Source organism: Pinus tabuliformis, chromosome 5_2 (assembly GCF_031772625.1).
Source record: "Pinus tabuliformis cultivar Carrire ecotype Pingquan chromosome 5_2, CPIR1, whole genome shotgun sequence".
Lineage (NCBI taxonomy): Eukaryota > Viridiplantae > Streptophyta > Pinopsida > Pinales > Pinaceae > Pinus > Pinus tabuliformis.
The window spans coordinates 663,224,127-663,236,471 of record NC_142306.1 but is presented as its reverse complement, the minus strand read 5'-3'; the positions used below and the strand labels follow the sequence as shown (position 1 = coordinate 663,236,471).

Sequence of the window (12,345 nt, the reverse complement as noted above, 5' to 3'; positions counted from 1 at the left end):
AACTAAACTGACAAAAGGTGGTGAACTGATCCTCAGAAGCCTTTTTATTAATGAGGTCTCTATTTTCTTCAATTTTCATTTTTTTTCCTTCATTTTCCTCCTCACATGAAACATGTGACCTTTCACCTTCCTTTTCTCATAATTTCCAGTATTTTCTTAAATAAAACACCAATTAATGCCTCTTTCCTCTTTAAAGCCTTTGCCATTGCCTTTTCCAATTTCCCCTTTAGCCATAATAAACCTAATGAATACCCCGCTAGGATGTTTCACCTAACATTCAACTTGGAATACATGTCCCGTGACCTTGGTGTTATTTTTCCTTTATTAACTTTATTAGATGTATTTTTTTACCTAGGGATGTTACAAACCCCTCCCCCTTAGGGGAACACTATCCTCGGTGTTCAATGACATCTACAATCAACAAAACCACTAAAAACCAAAACATATTGTCTATGGAGATTTATAACTTAGCTTGATGCAGTTTTTATAATGATCAACTTGCTGAAAATCAAACCAAAATGAAAAACATAAAAAACATAAAAAAATAACAATCATAATGACATGACACCCATACTACTTATTGGAGCTTTATAACAGAACTCATTGCGGTATTTACATCCACACACACACACACACATATACCAAAAATGATTTGCCTCAACCGAGAAATAATGAAGGATAAATAGCCCACATCTAATCAGTCATCTCCCATGTAGCTTCATCGAGCCCAAAGTGCTTCCACTGCACTTTAACTTGCTCAATTACTCGATTCCAAAGCATGAGCATCTTTCTCTACACAATGCACTAAGGTTTTGGCTGGAATTCTCCTTCTAGCTCCCCCTGCAATACAGACCAATCAATAACATGATCAAAATCCTTGACATATCTTTCAAGTAATGAAACATGGAAAACATCATAGACTTTCATTGTCATAGGTAGTGCAAGTATGTAGGCCACTAGTCCAATCCTTTCAAGGATGTCGAAAGGCCCACAATACCGAGGTGCCAACTTTACACATGAACCAATCCTTAGGGAGATCTTCTTGGGCTTGATGCGCAAATACACATGTTCCCAAACCTGAAACTCCATAAACACCCTGTGCTGATATGCATAACTCTTATGTCTGTCTTGTGTCACCTTTAAATTCTTCTTGATAACCTGCATTTCTTATTCCATGTTTGCCAACATGCCTGGCCCTATCAATAACCTATTCACTAGATCACTCCAATTGATGGGAGTATTACAATTCCACCCATACAGTGCCTCAAATAGACTCATCCTCAGTGACTCCTGACACCCATTGTTGTAAGAAAACTCAACTAGAGGTAGATAATCTTCCCACTTTCACTGCTAATGCATAACATACATTCTAAACATGTCCTCCAAAATCCTATTAATGCTCTTTTTTTGTCCATCTGTCTACAGATGATAAGATGTATTGAAGGCCAACTCTATACCCAAACCCGTAAATAACTCCTTCCAGAACCTGGAAGTGAACTTAACATCCCTAGCTAATACAATCTTCTTCAGAACACCATGCAACCTCACTATATCTTTGATGAAGACCTATGTTATATCAATAACTGAATACATAGACTTCAGTGGAATGAAGTGTGCTACCTTTGTCAACCTATCAACCATAACCATAATAGAATCATGTTTTCTAGATTTCCTTGACAAACATGTGATGAAATACATAGAAATGACCTTCCATTTCCATTATGTAATTGGAATCGACTATAGTAAACCACATGGATGCTTACACTCTACTTTTACATGTTGACAATCCAAACATCTAACGACGAACTCAGCTACCTATTTCTTCATATTCGGCCACTAGTAGAATTTATTCACTGATGTCAATGTCTTCTGATATCCTGGGTGACCTGAGTACAACTTATCATGTAATTCCCTCAAGATAAGCTTCTCGAGCTCACTATTTTCTGACACATAGATCTAGTCCCTAAATCTGACCAAACCACTAAGTGTGAGATTCCATTCCACATCATGATCACCTACACTTTGCTACTGTAACCTGTGCCTAAGCTCCCTATACTTGTCATCCTAATGTCCTACTTGTAGGATCTGATCCTATAAATCTGTCCCATATGAATTTATCGTTGCTATATGATTCACATCTACTAAGGGCATTTGCAACCCTATTTTCCTTTCCCTTAATGTACTCGATCTCGAAGTCAAACTCACTGATCGTGGCCAACCATCTAGCTTGCCTAACATTCGACTTTGGTTGGTCAAATAAGTATCTCAATCCACTATCACCGCACATTAATACAAACCTCCTACCAAGAAGATAGTGCCTCCACATATTCAATGCATGAATGATCGCTGCCAACTCAAGATCATGTATCACATAGTTCTCCTCGTGCTCATTTAGTTTCCTTGATTCGTAACCTACCACTTGTCCCTCCTGCACTAGGGCTCCACCTAACCCATTAATGCAGGCTATATATGTCGACCGCTAGATAATGCACTTGCTTAAATCCAACGATGGACATATACAACCCTACACATTAATGGATCAATAGCACAATAAATATTGGTTGTAATAAAAGAAAAAGCAACTTAAAATGGAGAACTTTGTTCTACTTTGATACGTGATTGAACTTATATCGAAACACAAGTATACAATATCAAACCCATAGATATCTGGTTGGTCAACGGAAACCACATATATACAGTCACCCTTTGTACAAATGACAAGCCCATAGATAAATGCTCCAGTCAATGGAAACAACAGAGATACAAACACTCTTTGTACAAACCCTCTTTGTACGAAATATTTGTGAAGCTTGGTGCACTTGGCAGGTTACTAAAATAAGCAAAAATGTATTAGTAATAAATCATAGAATTAAAATGAAACGTAAGTGGTAGGAGCAAATTGTAATAATAAAGTAAGTATTGTGTTTATGTAAAATATGGATTTGGATTTGTATGGAGTAATGTTTGGTTAAGATTGTGATTTTTTATTCTTTAGAATGTGTTTTTAAATGTATAAATGAATTTAATCTCCTGAAAAATCCATGAGCACTTAGACTCTCAAATTTCACATCTAGAATTTACTATTCTTAAAAATCTCTACAATTTTTTTGGTAAAATTAACTAAAAAAGATGTCATAATTAAATGACACTAAATGTCACAAAAAAATAACTAAGTCATCTATATAAATTAAATCACTGGTTGTTGACTGGTAAATTCCTATAGACGTCAATCCATGATAAGCATGGAACACTTACTGCATGATACATTTCATATTGCTAATATTTAAAAGATCATAAAAGCTAGCTAAATTATAACTTTATTTTCAAGTATTAGTATTTTAATAAAAATTAAAAAGAATTTATTTAGCCAATACTATGGCTCATCACAATTCATTTGACATTTCATAATATGTTTTTTTTTTTTTTTTTTTAAATTAATCAATTTAATTAAAAAAGAAAAAATACATAACTATTTTGTAAATAAATCTTAATCTTTAATTTGTGTATATTATTAGAAATATTTTATGAAGGTGACATCTCTACCATCCACCTAATAATTATTAAAAATTAAATTAAAATTCTTAAAATCTTATTCTACAATAAATACTCCTATAAATATAATTAAAAACACCATAACTATAATTATTTTTGTAATAACTATATAAATCAAATAAATGAACATTAATAAAACAAATTTAACTTTTAATCATAATAAATTTTCATTTAATCATATAGTTACTATGCATGGATAGAATATGATAATTATAGATAATTTTTAATTATAATAATTTTTCATTTAATCTATAATATGGTAATTATAGATAATTTTTAATTATAATAATTTTTCATTTAATCGTATAGTATGATAATTATAGATAATTTTTAATTATAATAATTTTTCAAAATTCAAAGAATGATTTTGCATTTTTAATTTTTATCATCTCTCATAAAATCAGGGAAATGAGAGAGAGGATAAGAGAATTGTTAGAAATAAAGGACGATTATGTGGCAGTTTTCCCAATTGTGATCCAAACTGCTAAGAAGCGTAAGTTGCGAATTGCTGGCCTCTCCCTGCTGGCTGTGTTGTCGTCTTGTGTGTTTTGGGTGTTGCACTGGTCCCCTCGGGTAGGTGGAATTAATGGGTCACTTTCTTTGAATTTGAATTGGTATCATTGCCTTTTCTCAACAAGTGAGTGGGGTACCTATATCATGTTTGGGCTTCCTGAAAATGACACTCGATCCATCGAGCCCGTATCAACCCGTCTTAGTCAATGACGCCGACTTTATTTATCTGTGTTGTTCAATACTTTAACGAGCATGCCTAAGACGTCATTCCGATGGGATATGAATACGAAGCTTCTAATGTAATTTTTTTTAAGAAATTAATTCTCCTTCTCAATTCTTTTTATTAAATTTGGAAAATATCAATCAAGTAATTTGCATTTTATATAAATTTAAACTTTTAATTTATTATTTTCACTTTCCACATAAATATATTTATATATATAAATATATATAGATGGATAGATAGAGTAGTAATTTTATATATGGAGGGATAGAATAGTAATTTTAAATTTTATATATGGAAAGGAGTTGTATATAAATTCACGAAAATTTAAATATATTATTTATAATATATATATATATATTATATTTTATGCGGTCGACATATAATGGGTTAATTGGATTCAGGGTTTTGTCCTCAAGGCACATGATGGGCATGCTCTTTGATAAGAAGGGATTAATGGGATAGGACGTTTGGCATTCAAACTCTCTAGAAGAGATGACAACATTATAATGGATGGTAGACATTGTGGCATGGTTGATGTGAATTAGGTGATGAGCAATGGGTGCAGGGTGGTGAGATTGAACGAAGGTGGCCATGTGTGCTCGCTCCAGAAGTTGAATAATAGGCGAAGCACAATGGCAAACCGTTATGCAACAATTTGTTTCAGAGATGGCACTCAATCTTACATTTGGGACCCTGAAGAGCACTTGATTTGTCTCTCAAACCTCCGTCGCGTGTTTGGAACTGAGAGTAGGAGCTCCCACTTTTGTACGTGGTGCAGAGACCCTTCCAACCTCACTCTCTGTGAATTATAGGTAACCCTTGTTCTTTGGTTGTGGTCTTCCTATGCGGTTCTCGCTCTGGTGGTGTTAGGATTATGGTTGCAAGTGTGCAATCTTCTAGGCTCGTGGAATTGGGCTCGTGAGAGTGACTATTTGTGGGTTATGCATGGGATTGAACCTCCTAGTGGTATTTTGCGTCTATGGTGGAGGGGGCGCATCTAGCGGCTATGGGGTACAGAATTCTCTGTGTGTCAGGGCTTAGTTCCCTTTCTGTTGATTGTAAGTATTCAAAATTTTCAGTGTTGCCTTTTTTTGAACCTTGCTATCAATGATTTAGTCTCAGAGCTATCACCATTCTATATCGATCCTAGTTGGGTAACCTTGTGTTGTGTGTAATGACTCAGTGGGTCGGGTGGTTGAGTTTTTCGCAGTTTGCCATTTTATTTGTTGGTGGTGAAAACCGTCTAGAGTCAAGAAATTCTCTAACCACTGCTAAGTTGTGTGGGGTCCATCGTGCCACAGTGTGTGTCTCCCCTCCTCTGTGTTTGGTCCTTGAGTCTCTTTATTGGGATCCAGTGGGAAGTGTCTCTGTGGAAGTCATTTCCCCTTCTGAGCATATGACTTGGCAATTTGGTGAGAAGATAGTCATGCCTCAACAGAGAGGCCAACCCCACCGAGGCGGAGGTCAACAAGGGTCAGTAGTGCACCGGGACATCGACCATAGCTTGTCAACAATAAATTCAATAAGCGTGGGGAGAAAGGGGGAGGTAGCCCATTAGAGGGCCACTCCCTAGGGCATGTAGACGCGGCGACAACTCTGGAATCCAAGCTAGGCAATTGCGAGGAGTTTAGGTCAACCTAGATATCCTTAGGGAACATAGATATGAGGATAGGAATGAGTTGGTCGTTTATATAAATGACATCAGTTCTTCCAAAATGAAATTCTGGAGCAGTTGGGCAACATTCGTCGTAGCAAATGTCTTACCAATGATTGCCTGCGTGATTTGGAGGCTAGAGTAGAGCATTTAGATTTCCATGTCCATGAGAGATCTGACCTATTTGCAACACCTTCTGTGCTACCTCCTCAACCACCTCTGGGATATGATGCTTACAGGTTCTCTATTCTTTTTGTCTCCTTTTTAGTTTGTATGGTTAGTCAGCGCATCAAAAATAAAGGTTAAATGGAAACATCTTATGCATACTCTGACACTCCTAGCTAACAAATCCAATCGGCGTGAAGTCGAGGGAGCTGTAGAGGAGTATTTTGTACTGTGTATTTTCAGGATAATATAATAGAAGACCTTTGAGTGACAAAAACAAACAATTCATATTGTTTAAAATAGTGATTATTTAACATAAGGTAATGATAAGATTAAATATGTAACTACTATTTAATATGGTAGATGGTCATTGCCAAAGTAGGACTTAGAAATTAACCATTATTAGTTTGGCATTGATAATGCAAGTTATAATGTTTAACATTGTAAAATAAATATCTTATTTTCAATATTATTAAAAAAACTAAGTTTCAAACATTTAATTGGACAATAACTTGAAGATCTTATTGTAGTTTTTGTATAGTATAATCTCATGTCAATAACTGTCTCACATATTTTAACTATCAATTGCACCAAATGTTGCAAAGGAAATGCCCTAAGGCAATTCGAGAAGTATCGTAACATATAAAGAATCATTTACCATTCACTTAATAATTATTAATAATTAAATTAAAATTGTAAAATTTTGTTATAAAAATGTGCCTATCTAAATAATTGAAAAAAAACAAATAAAACTATATTTCAAATAATTATAAATACATAAAACTTATAACTTCTCATTTTATCAAAACTTAAATAAAACAATAACAATAAAATTTATATCACCATTTAATTTTAAAAAAAAAATATTAAATCTCCATCAAAATCAAAATTTAAATAAAATAATAACAATAAAATTATATCATTTGATTATAAAAACTCATACTACTCAGCTTCATAGATGTCCCACCATTAATTAAAAGGGAGTCCTGTTTCTAAATTCATATATGCAATTTTCAATTGCACAATTTTGTAATTTTCAATTCCACAATTTTCATAAACTCTTTGAATATGGTTTCCCTTGCCAATCAAACCAGAGAGGAATGGAATCAAACAAGAGGAATGAAACTAAACTTAGGAAATCAAAGTCATTATTTGAAATCAAAGTGAAAGAGAGAAATAATTTTGTTGTCATAAAGATACAACGTGTTTTTAGAAATTTAAAATAATCCTCTCTAAACAGAAGATTATCCCATTATACCATAAATTGACATCATTAAAATATTACTCCATCAAATTTCTTGCATCACCATTATGCATTCCAATGCTCAAAATTCAAGCTCATCATTGGTTTGTAATGAGAGAAAAATTTCACAAATTTCAATTATCAACATTACACCTTCCAATGCTCATACACAATCCCACTCTCATCAGTTTCAGAGGTTTCAAAGTAATATGTCCATCATTTTCCTTAAATTTCCAGGGGCAATAATTCCATATCACCACATTGTCATCCAATGCCTTGCATATATCACCGACCACACCAATAGTAAAGGAAATTTATTTCTAAATTGTTGTGAGTGACAAGTAAATTGACAAAAATCAAAAGAGTTAACAATGGAGGTCAAAGTTTTATGCCTCATGTTGTTAAACACTCATTAGCTCTCTTTTGCAAGATACATGAAAGAAAAATTTTGACTTCTTACCATTAGAATTAGTTACCAAATCAATTTTATCTAGCAAGAGTAGACACAGTAGCAAAATCTTAACTTAGTAATTCCACTGACTCTTTAAGCATCAAGTGATTAAGAAATACTACACTTCAGAAAAGAAAGCATTATAATAAAAGCTTATATATAACGCTTTGAGAAGGATTCCACAATTGTGTATTTGACATCTAGATAAAGCTTTGTGGCTTTTCTCTCTTTAGGTCCAAACTCAAAATTTGCAATACAACCTTCATAAAATATTTGGTGGGCATGGGAAATTGTAATTTGTAGACCAAGAGGCTTACTCGCAACCAAAATTTTCAAATTCAAAACCCAAAAATGCTACATGATAATCTAATCTCATCTCTTCACATAAATCAATAAGCCCATCAATATGCCTCTCTCTCTGCATTGCTTAAAATGATACAGACCTTCCATAAACTTGAGCCATTCTTCAGATTAAATGCTCTTCTTCACCAAAGGGTGGCATATAAGCCTTTCCCATATCTCCACAACCTCCTTCTATGAGAGGATATTGGCTAGTGGGTACATGTATATTGTGTTTAGGGCCCGGGGATCAACACCTAGTTTTGAATGCTCTGTACACAATAAGATATACTTGAACCACACAAATCATATGTTGTTCAAATGATCATGGAACATATACATTATAATTGAGGGGCTTATACTTTTATCATATTTTGCATATTTTGTGATCTAATTATGTTTTTATTGTCTCCCATTAGTACTGAATCATAGTGAGAATCAAAAGCTCAATCAGAAAAGTGTTGCTAAAATCCAAACATTTCAAAAATTAGTCACAAAAATTATAAATTGTGGGAGTTCAACACAAATGTTTAAACACCCAATTGTATTAATCTGCCCATAGGCCTTATTGGTCGGGGTGGACATTAAAACATGAAATACTAATTAAAAAGGGAGATCAAGAATTTCAGTTACTTGTATATGTGAAAATCCAAAACAGAAGGGAAAAAAATCTTGAAAAATAGAACACCTTGATATTGCCAGCTTCCTTAATAACATCCACTAGTTTCAATTGTTGAATTATCTCATTGCGAACAATAGTTCCTACTAGAGATGATATCACAACATCCACTTGCTTCACAACAATCACTAGGAACTCATGATCATCCAATGAACCCTGAAGGCAGTTAGTGAGTAATGGACATTCTCTTGGATGCATGCATGCAATTCATGTATACATGCCCTGAAAATAAAATAACAATACATACTTGTAGAAGATGGGCACTGGATTGTTTGTTTGAATAAAAGGAGGACCTCCAATTTGTCAATACTCTGAGTTGTTGCAGGACGATACAGAACGTAAGTGGGGTGAGCAAGAGCCAAGCTTTACCTTACAAATATTTTGTGTATGTACCTTGTACCTCCTAGGATGAGAACTTTAGTCTTATGGGATCCATTCTTTTCCATTAAACAAAAATTGTATTAATCTTCCCATAGGCCTTTGTTCCTCTTGAAATATAGGTTTGAAGGAATACGAATGTAGTTCCAAACTTCTAAATTCAAAAACCAAGTTTTTCTGTAATCTTGTTTTATGCCATGTTGCATAGAAAGGGTAGAGTAGTCCTTTCCAGGATATGAAGAGCTCAATTAGGTTGTCCAATGTGAGAAATATGTTGATTCCTTGCATAACCCATTGTTACAAAAATAGCTTGTGCCTAATTGCTTTGGAGATAAATCTAGGAATTAGACTTGCACTATTGGTGTGACAAACTACCATCTACATTGGAGGATATATCTAGGGATTAGACTTGAACTATTGGTGTGCCATAATACCATCTGCTTTGGAGATAAATCTAGGAATTGTACTTGCACTATTGGCATACCATCAGGTTTTTGGAAAAATGATTGCAATTCTTCACACATTTTTTCCTTTATGCTTCAATCATCAACTAAACACTATGAAAAACACAAAATGTTGCAATCACAAGGACTTCAAGTTATCTCTCAAAAGAAGTGCTTGAACTTCCAACATGTTGTAATTTCTTCCTTTGGTATCCTTATATTTTATACATTTTTGTACTTGCTGCAACATGATTGAATATGAGCATTGAAGAAGTCTCCAGGTTGTACTGTCAGTTGTAGGTGAAGTTTATGATCAGAAAAAGTCTTTGAGATTTGAAAGTCAAAAGGATATAATCCGGCTCTTTTTGACAGATTTGTGGACAGTCTGAGATGTATATATTCCTTTTATATGAATAAATATGACTTTTTTCTTTGAAAAGAAAATGATAGCAGATTTTCAGAGAACAAAAATTACAGTGTACCCCTAATGATCTTAAATACACAACTAGAAGAAACACCTTATTCAAGAAAGTCTTGGGGATGCATTGGCACACCCGAGATTTTGTAGTTGCAGGAAAGATGTGCAAAAGGGGTACGAAGACCATGCATTCAACATATTAAACTTTCTTGACCTGACTCTCAAGCCTGTCACCAAAGACTTGGTGAGGCTACATAAAGACATTTCCCTCTGGTTAGGTTTCTGATGACATGCACCACTGTTGAGGAGGGCATTGGTCAAGATGAGCCAATCAAGGCTAGTTAGAACCTAATTTGTTCCTCTTGTTGTCCCAACAACTATGGTTTTTTCCCATTCTCCTCCTGTCTATGTTCTCTTGTGTTCCTCTATCTACAGTCATGCTAGTACGCTTATCTATCGTCTATTATGTTTTTTCTATCAATCGAGATACATCATACCCAGGATACTCTGTGGTAATATTTATGCCTGAAATCTATGCAGGCTTCTTCAAAAGACTGCTTTTATAGTTAAGTCATGATACACTGGAAAATATATCTCCCTGGTCTGAATCTACTATGACCACTTGAGAATTTTTTGTAATCTTTGTAGATACTCTCTTTATAATATAATTTTGTTGTTTCCACTGATAATTTTTTTTTTCCAACATGTTCATGTAAATTGAGGCCAAAACTTGGTATACAAGTAGTGATTTCAAATCGAGAGATTCCTCATACTCTAGCAAGCTTATGTAAGGCAGAGATTGGATTTTTTTGGGAGTGGTAGTGGAAAATTACCTTTACTGTCAATGTACAAAACTGTCATAAGATTTCCACAACATATAGCTCGTTCAATTCTTGTGAAGAAGGACAAATTGGCTTCGTATTCCTTTCATTCCTAATGGGACATTTGTTCTCTTTGAATAACTTTAATGGATATTATTCATGGAAAGAATGCACCGCATGGATCAAGAAAGAAACAGACGAGTCATTTGCAGAATTCAGACTGGCAGAGTTCATCACTCAACAATATTTTTCTATAACATGAAGGTGATTACAGAGCTTTCCTGATGCAACTAGCATGTTGTTAGAAGGACGAAAGCCCAACGAGGCTCCAGAACTTCTCGTAAGAGACCCAGAAGACAAACTGCGATGGCCCCAGCCTCGCCCAAGTGGGGAAAAAGCCCTTCCAAAGAGACATCACTCCTTCCTTCCTCACAGTCTTCACCAAGCAATCCACAGAGCCTCTATACTCCTCCCCATCCTGGTTTATCATCCTGGTCTTCAACAGGGTAGCTCAGTTCAGTGAATGAAAGCTAGGATATCATGGATGCTAGCATGTGCGCGACCACATTATCCCCCCAAATCCCATGCCTAACGATCACCCTTTTGGCTTGGTCATAGCAAGCCAATTTCCCCATGTTCACCAAGAAATCCCTTTGCACATTTGGAAAAACCCCCCTCCAGAGCCTAGCCACGCCCTCCACCCTCACGATCTTTGCAAACGTGTCTGCCAATCTGTTGTACCTGGGATTAACCAAGCCACTATCTACCTGCATCCTAACCTTAATAAGATCTGCGAGGCTCACAATGACCTGCAGTGATTAGACGAGGTTTTATAGCCGGACAAACAATTCCACGATGTCACCAGAGGCAGATCCAAATGTTGTTTCACATACACACAAACATTGGAAAATAGGGTTGAGAATGGGTAAGATATTCGAACTCTAGACCTGGTCGTCATAAAGAATAAGGGGTTTTACATAGATTTTCCGTACCTGACCGATAATGCCTGAGAGACCTCCGATGAGGGCCTTGCTGAGAAGGGGAAGAGGTTTTTCTTGATTGCCAGAAGTTGTTGTGTTGCGGAGTTGCTCATAGGAGAATATGTGGATGGTAGTGTAGAATGTGTGGCGGATAAGGGCGGGGGAGAGGCCCTTGTAGAGGGCTGTTATGCCCTCCTGACGGGCAATCCCCAAGGTTGTTTGTGTTATAGACATTTTTGGGCACTGCAACCCCAATCATAAATGTCCATAAACCAAGGGCTCCTAAGTCCCTAAAGGTGTTGTTCCAAGCCCTAAAAGAACAAGGTCAACTGATTACAACATCTCCCAGAAGTTCTCCATGAAAAACTACTCAGAACTGGTCAAAACTGGATCATTTCACTTGCTCCATGGTCAAAGTGCAATGCATCCCACCTAATACACACAGGAAGTGTGATGCATGTTGAAAAGCCCTTCTATGGGGTG

At 35.5% G+C, this 12,345-nt stretch overlaps 1 pseudogene; it reads right to left on the bottom strand.

The window, feature by feature from the left end:
- Window positions 1-11,183: 11,183 nt before the first annotated feature.
- LOC149160822 (mitochondrial uncoupling protein 3 pseudogene) lies at window positions 11,184-12,096 on the bottom strand (annotated as a pseudogene).
- Between the last annotated feature and the right edge of the window lie 249 nt (window positions 12,097-12,345).